The sequence below is a fragment of the Suricata suricatta genome, chromosome 13, assembly GCF_006229205.1.
Source record: "Suricata suricatta isolate VVHF042 chromosome 13, meerkat_22Aug2017_6uvM2_HiC, whole genome shotgun sequence".
NCBI lineage: Eukaryota > Metazoa > Chordata > Mammalia > Carnivora > Herpestidae > Suricata > Suricata suricatta.
The window spans coordinates 45,043,440-45,061,176 of record NC_043712.1 but is presented as its reverse complement, the minus strand read 5'-3'; the positions used below and the strand labels follow the sequence as shown (position 1 = coordinate 45,061,176).

Sequence of the window (17,737 nt, the reverse complement as noted above, 5' to 3'; positions counted from 1 at the left end):
AGAGGTCCTTGGATGGCAGTTATGAATTAGATCAAGTCCAAAGGGGGAGAGGTTTTTCTTCTTCTCCTTGCATGGCTACAAGAATAGTTTCAAACACATGGTAATAATAGTGCTTTGTCTTAGAAGATGAAAGTTTGACTCTACTTTTCATTCTCTATTACCAACAGTAATTCAATTAAAATTTTATTTCAAGCTCATCTTCTGTCAGAAGCTTTGTCTTTGGTATGCTTGCATTCTAATATACTCTATGTAAGTCATTCAAACTAGTGAGCATCTCATTTGGCAAAAAGAATGCAGTTGTTTTTTTCATAAACAGCAGTTTGGAAAACTGGGTAGAGAACAAACTGTTCACTTAGCATTGCAGTTACTTTGTTCTTTTTCTCTGTGATATGCTCTAATTTTATTACCACAAACAAATGAAAGGCGTAGGGATGGGAAGTAGGGTACAGGCCATATTCTGAACTGGCTTTCAATTGTGACTTGTTCTGATTCCATTTGTACATTCAAAAATGGCTATTTTGAAATTAAATCTGCTTGGCATATCTAGGCTATCATTTGCTTTTGTTTTGTGGAGCTATCTTCATTCTGTGGGATGATAGGATTCAGGTCTAGCTGGTCACTCTATCATTTCAGTGGGTGAAGCTTATTCTCACTGGGATTGTATTATGTTTAGGAATTCGCTTTTTCTTTTAGCTGTGGGATGAACCTCGTTATTAACTCCAATTCTTCCTCAAGTGTTATCTTTCTGTGATTTGCATCAGTATCACTTGGGATGGCTGTTAGATTCTAGCACAAATTTAAAGAATCAAAAACATAGGGATCTAAATTTAAACACATTTCCAAACAAACAGGTAATTCTTATTTAACCTAATATTTAAAAATCATGATCATCTGAGTTGGTCTGTATTACTTCTCTCCTTTCACTAGTTTCTCAAAGAAAAGTCTAATACTCTTACACCAGCCTTGCTCTCTCCTCTCAATCCTGAGTCTTTCCTGAAATGAGGCAAATTCCCTTGTTGATCCATGAATTCTTCTCTCTTAACCAGATGTAGAAACCAAATAGAAACCAAACATGTCAAAAGAATACTGTGGTGGCTAAATTTCATGTGTTGATTTGGCTAGGTTATGGTGCCCAGTTGTTTGATTAAATATGAGTCTGATGTTGCCGTAAAAGTATTTTGTAGACGTAATTGACATCTGTAGTTGTTGACATTAAGTAAAGGAGACTGCCCTTCATAATGTGAGTGGACTGCCTCCAATCAGCTGCCTTAAGACCAAAAAATTCCCAGGGAAGAAGGAATTCTGTCTCAAGACTATGATATAGGAATCCTGCCTGAGATTCTAGCCTGTTGTTCTGCCCTACAGATTTCAAATTTCAGACTAGTCAGCTCCCAGAAATGTGTCAGGCAATCCCTTAAAATGTCTTTCTATGTATGTATATGTATATACAATATAAATAAGTAAGTAATCTCTATCAATATCTATCTATTTATCTATCTATCTATCTATCTATCTATCTATCTATCTATCATTGTCTCATATGGGTTCTGTTTCTTTAAAGAACCCAGACTAGTACATGTACCTCCACATGCCATGTGACTCTCATGTTCAGGGGCTAATGTTCTCAGGTCTCCTTAGGAATTCCCCCACTGTGTGTTTGTGTAGTCAATAGTACTAACTTATGTCTTCAATCTTATATTACTGGTTGCCTCCCCACAGCTGGGCCTTAAATTGAACGATGAATTGTATTTTCCTATCATTCAGCTCATCTAATTCCTGTTTCCTGTATTTCCTGATTCTGAACTACATTTAACAGACTAATAATACCAAAGCTATATATGTAGGATACAACATTATTTACATGCCTCTATCTTATTTATTTATTTATTTATTTATCAATTGAGAGTGGTAGAGGAAGCATGCAAGCAGGAGCAAGTGAAGGAGCAGTAGGTAGAGGGAGAGGGAGAGAGAGAATCCCATGCCAACTCCACTCCCAGCACAGAGCCCGATGCGGGTCTCGATCTCACAACCAAGACTGACTGTGAGATCATGACCTGAGTCAAAGTCAAGAGTCAAATGCTTAACTGACTAAGCCACCCAGCCCTACCTGGCTCCATCTTTGCAACTAAAGCAATTTCCCTAGTACAGGTATCGTTTTGGACCCTCTCTGTGCCCCTGTTTTTTCCTCATCTTTTCCTAATTTTCCATGGTCTTTCCCTAATTTTCTAAGCAGATCATTATACTTTGATTCCACATATTGATTTGGCAACAAAAATATCCATGGTGTGTCAGAAAATATTGTTATCTTGCTCTCTGCCAAATTTATGTGTCAAGCTTGAAAAGTATAAATGTAAAGAGGTAAGAGAGCATTTTCCATCTTAGCAATTAGCCTCAGAATTCCTTTCAAGGTGAGAAAGTTTTTGGGTAAAAAGCTCATATGTAATAAATTGTATTTTGTTGCAAAAGTGTGGCAGTTGCCAAGGTCATATATTATATTTGGAGGTAATATACTCTAGTGATTTAAAGGAAAGGTTCTAGAATCAGTATGTGTTGGTTCAGATCCCAGCCCTACTAATTATCAGCTGTGTGAACTTGGAAAAATTACTAGACCTTTTGGTTCCTCATCTCTAAAAAGAGATGATGATAGTTCCTTCCTAGGATTTTTCTGAGGAATAAATGTAGTGATACCAATAAAACACATAGCACAGTGTCTGAAATATGTGAAACACGCAATAAATGTTAGCTGTTAACTATTTTTATTGTCAGAAGAGGGAAAGGTCCTCCACATGGGACAAAGGGAAAGAGATAAGAGAGCGGGGATTCAAGAAAATCTGGGAAAACCTGGGACTTACAATAGCAAGACAGCAGAAAGACATTTAAAAGTAGTTTAGATATAATATTCCACAGGAAATTGTTTAAACTGCTGAGATATAAGCCTTTTCACTTCCTCCTCTCCCAAGCCAGTAAATCTACTCAAGTCAAGAATCCTCCATGCTCTACTGTACGTTAACATGGGTGACCTGTATAGTTTCACGTCCAGCTTAAACTACACATTACAGAGATAATATATGTGGTGGCAAGAAACACGAGGTGACTAAAGATTCTGAGAACTTAGGCCCCTCACTAATTTACTGGAAGTTTTGGAAGAGTTTATATTTTGTAAAACAGATCAAGACAAGCTTGCTCAGGTAAAAAACCCGGGAAATCCCCAGCTGATTTCTGGGTTCAATGAGTAATTTTTGTCTTTTCATATTTTTGGGGAAAATGGAACATTTTTATTGTAGTGCTGTATATTGTTCATTCTTTGAAGGGTGTCACATGTATGCCAAGACTAACACTGTCACGTTAGTTACTATGATAATGGTCACTCAAAAGTAATCTCAATCTTTATTTGCATCTGTAGAACAAAAAAGGGGATCAAATTTCTATTCCCGCACTGTGCTCTCTAAAATACACGTTAGTGGCCGCGGCAAAATGGCGGCGCCCGAGACGGGGCTGTTTCCAGAGAAACTAAGCCACAAAAAGTACAGGGCCGCCCTGAAGAAGGAGAAACGAAAGAAACGGCGGCAGGCACTCGCTCTGTTGAGAGAGTCAGGACTCTCCGTGGAGGCGGCGGCGGCGGCTTATATTGAAGAACAACACCCAGAAGGAGAGGCTCTGTCCGAGTCGGAGACAGAGAGGCAGAAATTACACGAGGCGTGGCTGCTTCGGGAGCGGAAGGCCCAGGAAGAATTCAGAAGCAAGAAGGAAAAGGAAGAGGCAGCTGAAAAACAGCAGGAAGAACAAAAGAGAAAGCTAAAGGAAGAGTGGGAGGAGCAGCAGAGGAAAGAGAGGAAAGAGGAGGAGCAGAAGGTCCAGGAGAAGAGAGAGAGAGAGGAAGCTGCGCAGAAGATGCTGGAACACACTGAACGTGAGTTGGGAAATGGTGCCACATGGCAGAACCCAGAACCACCCACGGGCCTAAGGCTAACGGGGAGAGAGCGAGCAAATTGCCCGTTCTACAGTAAAACAGGGGCGTGCAGGTTCGGAGATAGGTGTTTGCGTACGCACGACTTCCCGTCGTCCAGCCCCACGCTCCTGATTAAAAGCATGTTCACGACCTTTGGACTGGAGCAGTGCCGGTGGGACGACCACGACCCCGATGCGAGCCTAGAGGACAGCGAGGAGGAGACCTACCAGCAGTTCCTGGACTTCTATGAGGACGTGCTTCCCGAGTTCAAGAGCGTGGGGAAGGTGATCCAGTTCAAGGTCAGCTGCAACGCGGAGCCCCACCTGAGGGGCAATGTGTATGTTCAGTATCAGTCCGAAGAAGAATGCCGAGCGGCCCTATCTCTGTTTAACGGACGATGGTACGCGGGCCGGCAGCTCCGGTGTGAGTTCTGCCCGGTGACCCGATGGAAAATGGCCGTTTGTGGCTTATCTGCAATAGAACAATGCCCAAGAGGAAAACACTGCAACTTTCTTCACGTGTTCCGAAATCCCAACAATGAGTTTGGGGAAGCTAGTAGAGACCTCTTCCTGTCTCCAGGTGGAACTGGAGCCTCCTTGGGCAAGTACTCCTACAGGAGAGAGAGGACGGGCCACCACGAACACTCCGGGAGGCCCAGGAGGCAGAGAAGCCCCAGTCCGCCGCATTCCTCCCAGAGAAGCGAGGAAGCTGAGGAGACAAGGAGAAGCAGTCACCGGGGGAAGAAGTCTCACAAACACACGTCGAAGAGTCGCGAGAGGCGCGGTTCCTGCAGCAGGGGAAGAAAAAGGGACCGCAGCCCGAGTTCCTCCGGGCCCAGGAGTCATGGCCGCAAGAGGTCAGGCGGCAGAGACAGACGTACTCAGGGTCCCAAATCCAGTTTTGTTCTTTAAAACAAAAATACACCGTACTCATCTTGTAAGTTCTCTGCGGGATCTTACCTCTTTGTTATAGAAATAAATGTAGCCTTTGTAGCTAAGGACTCGCCTTCTTCCCTCTCCCACTCTCCTGACATTTTTGCCTTAACAAAAGAATAGGTCCAGCGAAGGAGGGGGTCTCATCAGAAAGAAGGAAGGAAGAGAATCTAAAATCGGCAATGAATGACAAGTTTGACTTTAGTAGTGATAGGGAGAAAGAGAGGAAAACAGAATGAACATTTAAAAAGCTTTTTTCCCCTTCCTATATCCAGAAAATCTAAAAGAAAAAAAAAGACTGTAGAGTCCAATCATTTATGTCTCTTTTCTTGAGAGGGACTGATCATCATCCATTAACACATGTTAATGTTTAATTAATTTCTGATAAGGCAAGTTAATACTGAATGTATAATGTGAGCTATATTTTACATTTTTTACATAATGGCAAACTAGAGTCGCTGACACGCTGAGAAGGACAGCGCAAGAAAAGGCAATTATAGGCTGATAGCCCTAATAAACATATCATATATGAGATTATGCGAGCTCATAAGATGATTTAGGGAATATGGCCTCTTTGCATAGTCTTTGGAAGACTTGTATATGACTGGAACATTTATTCCTTGAATGTACAGAAGTCTTCATTAGTGGTATCATTTGGGCTTGGAGTGTTCAATCTGGCCAGATTTTTTATTTGGATTCAGTTTCTTCAATAGTAGATGACTATCTAGATGCTTCTGTTTCTGCCTAAATCAGTTTTATAAGTTATATGTTTCTAGAACTTTTCATTTTTGTCTGAATATTAAAATGTTTTGGTATGAAGTTGTTCATGATAAACTTGTATATTTTTGATGTTTGCAGTGTCTCTGATAATTTCCTCAATTATATATTTTAACACTAGCAATTTGTACTAGCTTATTGTCTCTATATAATTCTTGAATAGAACAGAATTCTTTTTCATGTCACTTTCTGCAAAATGTCTACTGCTTTTTACCGTGAGACTAGCATGATGGATTAAATAAAGATGAACACAAATTCACAAGTGTGTGGTCTAGTTCTCTTTGCTTTGAATCTGGGATGGTAAATGACTGCATTAACAAAGGGTGTAAGATATGAGGGAAGGGGCCCTTTGACTTTCTGAGCCTTGCTTTTTTTAAAGAGAAATTAGAGTTTACACTGTCCCCTCTCGGAACCCTGAACCTCTGGGGAAGAAAATCCGACTTCTCAGCAGAAGACATCACCTGGAGAGGCATTGAGACTACAGGAGACAGAGAAGGTTCCTGCTGAGCCCGGCCTTTCAGCCATCCCCATCAAGGTACTAGGGAAGTGAGTGGGGTCACCTAAAACTTACAGTCTAGAAGCTCGCTGAATGTCTTTGAGTAATTCTCCCGATGCCATGTGGAAAAGAAAAAGTTCACAGCCAAATTGTCTGAATTTTTGACCCACTAAATTTTGAGATCAGATAAAATGGTTACTGTTTAGGCACTAAGTTTTGGGGGTAGTTTGGTTCACAGGAATAGCTAACCAAACAAAAAAAAAGACATTTTGCTTTATGTGTCATAAATCTGATGTCATCTTTTACTCTGCATGCTGATATCTGCTATATCTTTGAGAGAAATTGTGCGGACTGTTCTGGGTCTGTAGTGACATTCTGGTTTGAATAAAAGCAGTAGAACTGTACTTACCTTCATGGTAAAATAATTGAGAAACATAAATTTACTAGTTAGGGAGGAAATATATTGATGAAATAATTGCCCTAAATAAAATCATGCAAGTAGAAAACAAAACAAATGAGACGTGTTTATGGAGCAATACATCAGTTTCCTGGAATAGGACATTTTTGAAATGAAGTTCTAGGAGAGAAAGTTAACATTCTCGGCGAAGACCATACTATTAAGGCAGCACTTTTTAAAGTGTGTTACATGGTTTGGGGATAAGTTTTGGGATAGTTTTGAGAAAAAAAGTTCCATAATGAAATATGGCTGAAGAAAAACACACTAAAATGCCACTTAATATATATTTGTTAAACCAATGAAACCCATGTTAAAGTTTAATAGTTTTAAACCCTTAAGGACTTGGACTCTCCTTTAATACACTTACGCAATTACAAATATCTAAGAGGCATAGTTGGTGAAATACTAGGCAGAGTTCTTAGGTATAACATAACAACCTCTTGATTGTTCATCAGGGGCCTACTTATATTCCACAGAACACACTTTGGGAAATATTACTTTACATCTGTTGTATTCTGATATGAACTACAAAAATTATTAAATTCTGGTTCTGGTAGTAGCCAAGGATCTGGTATTAGAATAATCCTGCATGTAACAATTATAAACTGTGAATTAAGTTTAAAAAAAAAATAAGGCACAAAGTTAACTAAAAGCAGGAAAATGCATTGAAAGTAACTTGATCCTTGAATGAAGAGAACTGCACTGAATGAGATCCATATTTACATAGCCTTTTCCAGGAGGACCCTTCGTAGTCTATTCAGTGTTCCACAGCTTGAGTAAAGGGACACAGAAGTATTGGCTTGTGGTGTCTAAGTATGGAGTTTGGGGTCCTCGGAGTGGCTCAAAATTGAAAGGGTTTAATCTCATAAAAAAGTACTCCACGGTGTGGAGTCTATATCTAAATCTATATATAATCTCTCCTCAAATCTTTGGTTAATCCCTGAACTAGGCATGCCTGAGGAAGACTCTAAGCAGTCTGATGGATATCAAGTCAGAAACGCTAAACAGATGAGCAAAGATTTCAGCTGCTGCCAACCACAAGGACGACAGTTTGGAATTTGAGTCCCACCAAGTTCACGTTTACTCTAGAACAAAATCAAGTATCTTCTCAAATGAAGAAAACAAAATTCAGTGTCCACAATGTGTTGTTCACCAAGTCTGGTGTACAATTTTTCTAGCCATGCAAAAAACAGGTAAATACAACCTATAGTCCAGAACAAAAGCACAAAAAAGAAACCAATCTTGGATAGCACAAATGCTTAATTAAAAGTCTAATCTTCTGATTAGTCATTATTGTGTCAGTGTTAATTTGCTGATATTGATAATTGTACTGTACTTACATAAAAATAATTATTTAAGGTAAATAAGTGCCATTTATGCAAGTTACTCTTACACATTTCAGAAAATAATTCTATCTATATAGACAGAGAGTAAGAAAAAAAGAATGAATCAAAAGTGATAAAATGATAACAGGGAATCTGGCAAAGGGTATTGGAGAATTCTTTGTATTATTATTATGTCTTTTCTGTTACTCTTAAATTATGTCATTCATCAAAAAATTTAAAAAATTGATATGGTGTTAGAGACAGATATAGGAAGGGACCTGATTAAATTTGATGAGTGTGTATCATGAAAAAAAAAAGAGAATACTGAATATCGGTAAGGGCCAATCTTACACATTGCTAGAGGGAGTAGAAGTTGGGAAAACCCTCTGCAAAACATTTGGTGATGTAGATTAAAAGCCATTGGCAATGGTGTCTTATTTTATTCAGTAATTCCATTCTGGAAATCTTTCCTAAGAAAATAATATAAAATGTGGAAACAGCTTTTTGTATAAAATTTGTCAAATCCAGAGTTATTTATAAGGCTAAAAAACATAAGGAATTAAATATCTTTTAATAACTAGATAGTCATGTATATAATGGTAAAGCCTGATGGTTGGATATTATACAATAATAAATATAGTGTTGAAGATGGTAGCTGACATACCCTGACATATAATTACTGTGTATTAGAGCTCTACTAAATTTTAACTATGCCTTATCTCATGTAATTCTCACAATGTCATTCAAATTGACATTCATGAATAGTTTATATTACTATAAGAAGTATTGTATAATATTAAATGTACAATTCAGGATACACTGTTTTATACAGTCAAATTAGAAACAAAAAAATTCAATGGAATAAGGACAGTAAAGAAAATTAACAGAAGGGTAATAAGAACTGTCTTTAGATGTTGGGATAATGGATGTATTTTATTCATTTTATTTTGCTCTATTTTACAAATTATAATAGGTGTTAATTTTATAATGAAATATAAGAGAAAATAAAACAAAAAGTTGTAAAAATTATTTTAGTAGAAGTCTATACATAGCTTTCATTTAAAATATCATAAAGGTGAAAATATTGTTGAAAGTATCAAGAGGTTAAGAAGTGTGTACATGGTGTTCATTTTTAACCCAAATGGATTTCTCAAGACAAGAGTTATTAGATATTTTTATGACAGCACCAACATGCATTATAAGATCTGCCAGAGAATATTTGATGCCTATGATAAGCTTAAAGTTAAACAGGAGGTTTTCTCTGATTGTATCTTCATTGCATTTTAGACAACATGGGCATATAATTCAAAAAACTTGTTTCTGATAAAACAAAAATAAATGTGAATTATGGTATAGCATAAATGCAGTATAAAATTATATCATGAATTTCAAAGAAGAATACACTATTTTTTGGACTTATACGTAGTAGTTTACATTTTAAAGAAATGCTAATAAAAAATATACATTTGGCATGACTACACTAAATACATTGGAGAAGAATTAGAGTTTTTCAGTGTGATATCTATTGTCATATTGGTTGTGACAATAATGAAAATGTTCAGTGGGTTATCTTCCAATTTAAAATAAAAGTTAGGGCATCATAGCATATCATAGGAATAGAAATATTATTTCCCCAAAACACTTACATTAAAATTATGTCCACAAATATAACATGTTTTCCAGTTCTTTTTACCCAAAAATATGTCTGGATTCATAAATGGTTTCTAAAATAATTTAAATATTATATGGAGATGTTAGACATTTTGTAACTTTTGCACAAATTCTCTGGACATTTAGGCTAACTTTTATTGTGTTAGGTGAAATTAAAAGTGAAACATATAGAAAACATAACACCAACTAATGTCAACAAATGGAAAATTTGTAATGGATGTTCATGAGATGGTACTCTTTTAATGATCTAATTTTAAGAGCATGCACATCCACTTCAAGTAGTTGTCTTCAAATAAACTTTTAGTATAACTGATCTTGATTGTAAGGAATCTATGAAACTTAAGAAAAATTCATGTCCAGTGAGAAACAAATGAGTATTCAATATTTCAAAAACAATTTGTTTCAGAAAAGAGAGAAAACAATATCCATTGAAGTTGTTGGAGGCTGTAAGGAGATACACACAAAAGAGGAGAGATATAGACATAATTTGAAAAGACTGAAAGTATTATATATAGTATTTATTTTATCAGTTTTAGCCCTACAAAGTGTTAAAGACATTATGAGTTTATGACAATATTTGCATCACTTATAATTTCTTTTTTTGACTTTTCTTTAAGTTTTTGTAAAAGAAATGGTTTCCCTTGAAGGTGTTAGCATCCAAACTTATCTCTAAAAACATGCCCTCAGGGACTTCATGTTTTAGGGGAAAAAAGTGACATTTTCTTATATTTATATAAGTAGCATATTTAAAACAAGGGACAAAACATTTTCTGTATTTTTTTTTCTTTCTAACAATTCAGAACTTGAGGATCACGTGTGCGATCCCAAAAGGTTAAAACTGTACAGTGTACCACCTTGACTACGGAAGGATGTCCTCAGGACAGTCAAGTCTTCAGCAGAGATCCATCAGTAATATCCTGTCTGTCTCCCATTAAGAGAAAGGAGAAATGAGTGAGTGTATTCTGCCCTAGAAATTGGGAGAATAGGGGGAAGAATATAGTACCCATACTTTCTGGTTTTCATGAGACTCTTATTTACATTTGCCATCTGGGTATGGTTATTTATAGCTCCTCCTTTTCCCCTCAGAATTGTCCATCTAAGTTTGGATACCCTAGGATAATGAGTGTTTAATTTGATTAATTTGCTGATGGGATAAAGTGGGGTGGGCATTACTTTTTGCTTATATTCTTCTTGCAAATCTAAGAGGTTTTGGAAAGAGAAGGAATGAATGGTTTTGCCAGAATTGTATCAAGTGAGTGGCCCAATGTTTTGTCATATTACTTTTGCTTCCGCTAGACAATTGTGTATGGTATGCTCGACAGACTTGGATTAATCTTACTGTAAGGCAGCATTTATATCATTCCTGTTCAAAAGCACTAATAGTTGGACATTCACCTATGATAAGACTGTTAATATATATTGGTTTTCAGCGTCTATCTTCTAACTCCCTATATAAGCTATTAACAGAAGATCCAATGAGGATTTAAGGAAAAAGGAAGTGAAAAAAAATTCAAGAAATGGCCTTCTATTAGGAAACAATAATTATGTTTAAATTATTACTACTTACAAGTAAAGGCGTATGTCAATGAGGATATGCAAATTATGTGCAAATATATTTGGATCTTCTTAATTCATGCACTTATAATTTAAAAAGAAAGTACTCTTTTAATAATAGTTATGTTGTCCTAATTTCCATAACAGCTAAACAAAATTTTGATTTTGTAAGCAGAAGCTTACTATTATAAGCTTCTATTCTTGGAATATTGTTAATACTGTCACTGAATGTGTTCCATTTTATATAGTTATGTCAAATATTTGTGTTTTAAAGATGAGCTCAAATGTAGTTTTTAGTGTCAAATTGATGTTTCATGGTGATCATAGTGATGAATAATAGTTTCTGAGTAGACTTAACTTTATTCTTTAATTTTGGCAAACAAGTGGTTTTAAGTTCACAATTATGTGAACACATGACTCTCATTCTAATGAAGTGCAAAGAAAATATTGAAGAAAAACTCTAATTTACATATGTTTATATTTTATACATATTGAATATATAGCAAAAACCCATCAAGGCTGGATGAATAACAAAAACGTCTTCTGGCTTACACATTGCACAAATACCCTGAATCTATCAGTAGCTCTTGCTATTGCCCAATCCACTCTTACTGAAAGGGTTATGTTAAAGTGGCTACTGTTTCCTAAATGAGATAGTTATATTATAGAAGAATGAAATTGGTTGTTGTTCATTTCTCTATTAAGAATAAGGACTTGAGGCCATAATCCAAGTGAATTAATGCTGTTATTACTGTGAGGCTTGTATTATGTCTTATTATTGTATCTGAATGAAGGGAGTGGGGGTGGGTGGGAAGCAACGCCTTTCACAGAATCATAAAAGTATAATATTACAATATATAAAAAAAATAATAGGATGAAGGGCAAAAAAAAAAAAAGAAGATTCATCCACTTACACTATTTACTAAAGCTGACAATTTGTAAGGGTATTGGTGCCAGTATGTGCAATTACTTATCTATTTCCACTGAACAGTGAAACTGTTCTCCCCCTAGGAAGGCTTAGAGCAAGGTATTTTGGGGAAGGGGGTGGGGAAAAAAGACAAAGGAGCTTATCCTGAATCTATTAGCTATAATGAACAGGTACTAAGAAGCAGACACTGCCCGGAACATAAATTACAATCTAAATGAGATATTCATATTTACATAAGCAGTTCCTCAGGCACTCTTAGCTAAGTTCATGGGAAGAAAGTCTTCCAAATGCCATTCATACCACCAGGGGTAATTGCAGGACTAGAAGCATCCATGCCCTTGCTGGGGAACCACGGAACACGGTTTTAATTTTCAGCTTGACTTACGTGCTGTTGTCGTATCATAGAGACTACAGTTGCAGTTTTACAGCTTGGTTTTCTTGGCTTATTTTAGAATCACAGAAAGAGTAAGCTTGCAAATCTCTTAATAAGGCAATTACATTCAGACAAAGATTAGATCTCAGTGGCACAATAGATTTTTGCTATATTATTCAGTATCTTTTTGATATTCCACTGTCACTAGACAAAGCTGTGAATGGTAATGTGACAAGTCTATTCAGAAGACAACAATGAGGGGTTCCTTAATTGTGTTCCCTTGTATGCCATACAAACCCTCACTTAATTTTTTTTTCTGTTTTGAAAAAGCAAATAGAAAATATCATTTAGAGTCACAAAAACCACTGTTGAATCTATTTTTGAAATCTACATTTTATATTTGTAAAATGAAAATGTTGAGATAGTCAATCATTTAATTTTTTATTTGGTAAAAATATCTTATGATTCAAAATGTCAGTCTTAATATAGGAATGAATATTGATATGAAAAAGCAAAAATTCATAAGAATCTAAAGAATTGTTTAAAATATGTACTTTGGGTGATGGGATAGGGATTTGGAAAATCCCCCCCTGTGGGTTTCCAATGGTTGCTAATAAGAAACATAAGGCAAATATTTGCTTTATGTATTTTCTTCAAGACTTACCCATACTTAAAATTATTTTAAGAGCTTATAATGGAAATGTAAGACAGTCATTTTTGGACTATTAAATTTTACATTAATGTATTAGTTTATTTGAGAGGAGAAGATCTTGTTTAAATGATCTAGCATTTTTTAAATTTTATAAATTAGTATTTCTAAGTCAATTTTTTTGAGAGAGAGAGAGAGAGAGGAAAAGAAGGATCATGGGAGGGGAAGAGAAAGAGAAAGGGAGAGAATCCCAAGCAGGCTCCATACCCAGAGTGGAGCCTGAACACATGACCCCAGCCAAAACCAAGAGTCTGACACTCAACTGACTGAGCCACCCAGGTGCCCCTATAAGTTAACTTTTAAAAGATAGTGGCAATATCTTCATTGTCCCAGATTGAGATTGTGTAGCTGAATTTATGGAACATTGTTTGAAACTAACAACTTTGTAGAAGTAATTATCCTTAAAGTTTCATTTGAGCGGGAAGAATGGAAGCTGTGATGTAGTAGAGAAAGTGATGAGTTCTAATCTGAATTCTATAAGTAATGTTTTTTACATCTTGGTTTCACTTAATCTTTTTTTAAAGACTAATTTATTTATTTTGAGAGAGAGAGAGATAGAGAGAGAGAGAGAGAGAGAATGAGCAGGGGAGGGGCAGAGAGAGAGGGAAACAGAGGATCTGAAGCAGGTTCTGTGTTGACAGCAGCAGCCCAATGTTGGGCTCAAACTCGTGAACCCTGAGATCTGACCTGAGCTGAAGATATTCACTTAACCTACTGAGCCACCCAGGCGCCTCTCACTTAACCTTTTTATACCCGTTTCCTTATTAGTAAAATGAGGAACTGCTTCATGTGAGGATAGAATGGAACTGGGTGTTTGTTGTATGTAAGCAATGAATCATGGGAATCTATGCCTGATGCCAAGAGCATGCTTTTGACAATAAATTATATATAAAAAAAAAAAGAATGGAAAATTGATGAGAAAATTTCTGTAAACATAGAAGCAATACCTGAAGGCTGCACAATATCAGAAAAGCTATAGAAGATCCAGGAAGTAGGAGTTACCTGGCTGGTTCAGTCAGAGGAATGGGCAATTCTTGATCTCAGGGTTGTGAGTTCAAGCCCCAGATTGGGTGTAGAGATTACTAAAAACTAATTAAATAAATAAACTTTTAAAAAAATCCAGAAAGTTTCCATAATCATAGATTTGAGAGCTTTGCTTACTGAATTATGGAAGTGGTTAAGATTGTACATCAACTGTTATCTGCAAGAAGTTTACAGGTAAAAAAATAAATGATTGTAAGAGGAAATGTTATAATATCTTAGAAAATAAGTGTTAATGATATGATGAAATAGAAACTTATTAATTTATTAAAATATTCTGAGCAATATTTACCATTTTTATATATGTAAAGAAAACCATTTAAGGGGTGCCTGGTAGTTTAGTAGGTTAAGTATCTGACTCTTGGTTTCTGCTCAGATCATGATCTCACATCCCTGACAGTATGGAGTCTGCTTGGAATTCTCTTTCTCTCCTTGTCTCTGCTCCTCCCCTGCTGTGTTCTTTCTCTCTCAAAACAAAAACAAAACCAAAAACCATTTGATATTATTGTTGGGAATGATAGAGCTTTCTGCCTAATGAAGAACACTGCAAGGCATTTGGTATTTTTGCATAAAAATTAAGGAGAATACTTAGAATCAATGTAATAAGTAGGAACCAAATAAACGTTTTCTAGTTAATCGAGATGTTTTCACAGGCACTAGCTATAATGATTAGACAAACTGGGAGCTATTATACTTTGATACTGCTATGTAAACCTTGACATCATTGCACTTACCAACAACACATCATTGAAACAAAATTGGCCAATAAAGATCAGGCCGAAATACCCTATTTGTATCTCATACTTTAAAAATACAAAGAAAATAGCAACAGTATTTCATGATTATTAATACATTGAGCAAATTAATATTCACAGTTCTGCTACAAGGTCCAAAATATTATTGTTAGATTCTTTTACAGTTACTTTTTTTCCAGCAGTAATGCAGTTTAAGTCATCAAAACCAGTTCCTCACAAGGCGTGAAGTTTATCTTGCTGGTGTTCTTTAGTACAGATTTGTCATAGACATTAAAATCCCACACAAAGCATTGGATATTTACTGAAATGTAATTTTTCAGCATTACATTCTACCGCTACAGATTCTAATGAATGAATAAATTCTTTATTGACTTTGGCTCAAATGGCAAGGCTACGTGACCCAGGGAATAACCAAATGTTGGCAGAACAAAGGTGAAAAATCAATAGCAATTGATTATTTAAACTCAGAATTTCAGGGTACTCAGGCAGGATTTATTCTAAACCAAGCCCCAGTAGGAGCACTCTTTGAATCTATCTGATTTGTAAACTGTCTCCAATCCTTCATCCTACCCAGTTAATTTGCAATCAGAATTGCTATTTGAAATGTAGGCATCTGATTTGTTGATGAATCTTATATAGTTTCTGCAATTTGTTTATTTTTGCTCATGTATATATTGGTGCCCACCTATTTCATGCTAGTTTTATTCCTTTGAATTCTGAACCCTCTTCAGATTAAAAAAAATTATTTTATTTCAAGGACTGCTAGAAAACCTCAGGACTTGGTACTCCTGTGGTGTTGCCATATTAAGGGGTGGGGGAGGGGAGTTACCCATCTGATCTTAGCCAAACCAGGCTGGGACATCATTCAACTGAAAGCCAACAGGGACTCGATTGGAAAGCACCACACCATGCTTTCTGTATATTGCACTTGCCTCTTGGGGGTTATGCTAAAAGTGGCAGCACTCTTCAGAAAGAGAAAAGCTGGCAGATGTTGGAGGTGATTAAAGGGATGATTAAAATCTGGCACATTCCCTCCATGGAAGTGTGTCTGTGTTTACTCTACTACACTTAGAACTTGGCAGATTTTGGAGATATGGTTAGATTGGGAAAACTCTGTCAGGACCACTATTACTTACAAAGAGTTTCTCTTGCAAGATATTGGGATCAAATATTAAGCTATTCAATTTGCCAACAAAATATGTAATGTCATACATTTAATTTTTGTATGAATTGAATAGAAGAAACAAATCATTTTCACAAAATGGTTGGTAGCTATTACAAACACTAATTCTTAAAGTTATAGATGTTGACTTCTGTGATACCATTATGCAGTATGTTTGTGAATATTTAGACTTCACATGGACACTTGATTTAGTATATAAAATGATTTAAAATTCAAAGTATCCACATAAAATATGTGGGCTTCTTATAACCATGATCACACTTTTTTCCTAGAGAAATTTGCTGTTAATATTATCTTGAGTCACTATATGACAATGTTGACTATAACAATAAAATTAATCATTTTTATCTATTCAGTACAGTCATTATAGAACTTTGCAACCCATTTACCCATGAGACATTTTGTTAAGGCAAATGTTAACAAATGTTAAGGCAAGTTGTGTGGTCCTTCCAAGAACATCTTAGGAACAAAAGAGTTTTAAACAGTTTACAAGAATGATTAGTCAATAGGTAGTATGACATTTTCAATTATTATTGTGAGTATAAGTACACTTAAAGTGTTAGAAGACTTTATATGAACTTATGAATTGCTAACAAGTAAATTAGATGTTGATTATTCACTTTATAAATAGCTCACAGAAGCAAGAACAATAAATATAGACTGATAAAACAGAGTGGGAAGCGCTCTTAGAATACAGCTTTCCTCCCTGTTTTGAATCCCTTATTGAACTTTCTTTCTTTTTTTAAAGTTTTAATGTTTATTATTTATTTTTGGGAGAGAAAGAGAGACAGACAGACAGAGCACAAGCAGGGAATGGGCAGAGAGAGAGGGAGACACAGAAACCAAAGCAGGCTCCGGGCTTTGAGCTGTCAGCATAGAACCCTGACGCAGGACTTGAAGCCAAGAACCATGAGATCATGACCTGAGCTGAAGTTGGACGCTTAACTGCCAGCCACCCAGGTGCCCCTCAAACTTTCTTCATGTATGGTCATTTAATCCCCTTGTCACCAGTCACGTTTCCTGACATCCCCAAACAGTGAACCCATTAGACTTCTTTTTGTTGCCTCTGTGCCTCTGACTGGGCTGTTTCTCCTGTCTGGACTTCTTTCATCCTTTGCAACTTTCAAAATATTACATGTCTGGCAATATGAAATGTGACCTTCCCTGTGAAGGACCTTCCCCAGTTCTGCCAAAGCAGCTAAAAACATCGTCTGTTCCCTACCGCTGCTATGGGATTTGTGTACTGCCATTCTCACACACACACACACACACACACGCACACACGCACACATGCACGCGCGCACACACACATTTGTAACTCTCACTATACTATTGTTGTGGGTAGGAACAGTTAAATTCATCTATAGATTTTTAGAACCTAGCAAAAAGTACTCTCTCAATAAATGTTTTCTGAATGAATATATGAGTGAAAAAGTCATTTTAATTGGATTAGAAAAAGCAGTCATAAAGTTACATATGCAAGAATTGAAAATAAAAAAAATCTGAGCTCATAAGACAAAAAATAAGTACTGACACGTGAGCTGTTGCTGAAACAATCATAATTCTCTAATTTTCTCTTTATTTTTT

The 17,737-nt window shown here is 36.2% G+C and overlaps 1 pseudogene; it reads left to right on the top strand.

The window, feature by feature from the left end:
• The first annotated feature begins 3,474 nt into the window (after positions 1-3,474).
• On the top strand, positions 3,475-4,941 carry LOC115276798 (annotated as a pseudogene).
• The last annotated feature ends 12,796 nt before the right edge of the window (positions 4,942-17,737 follow it).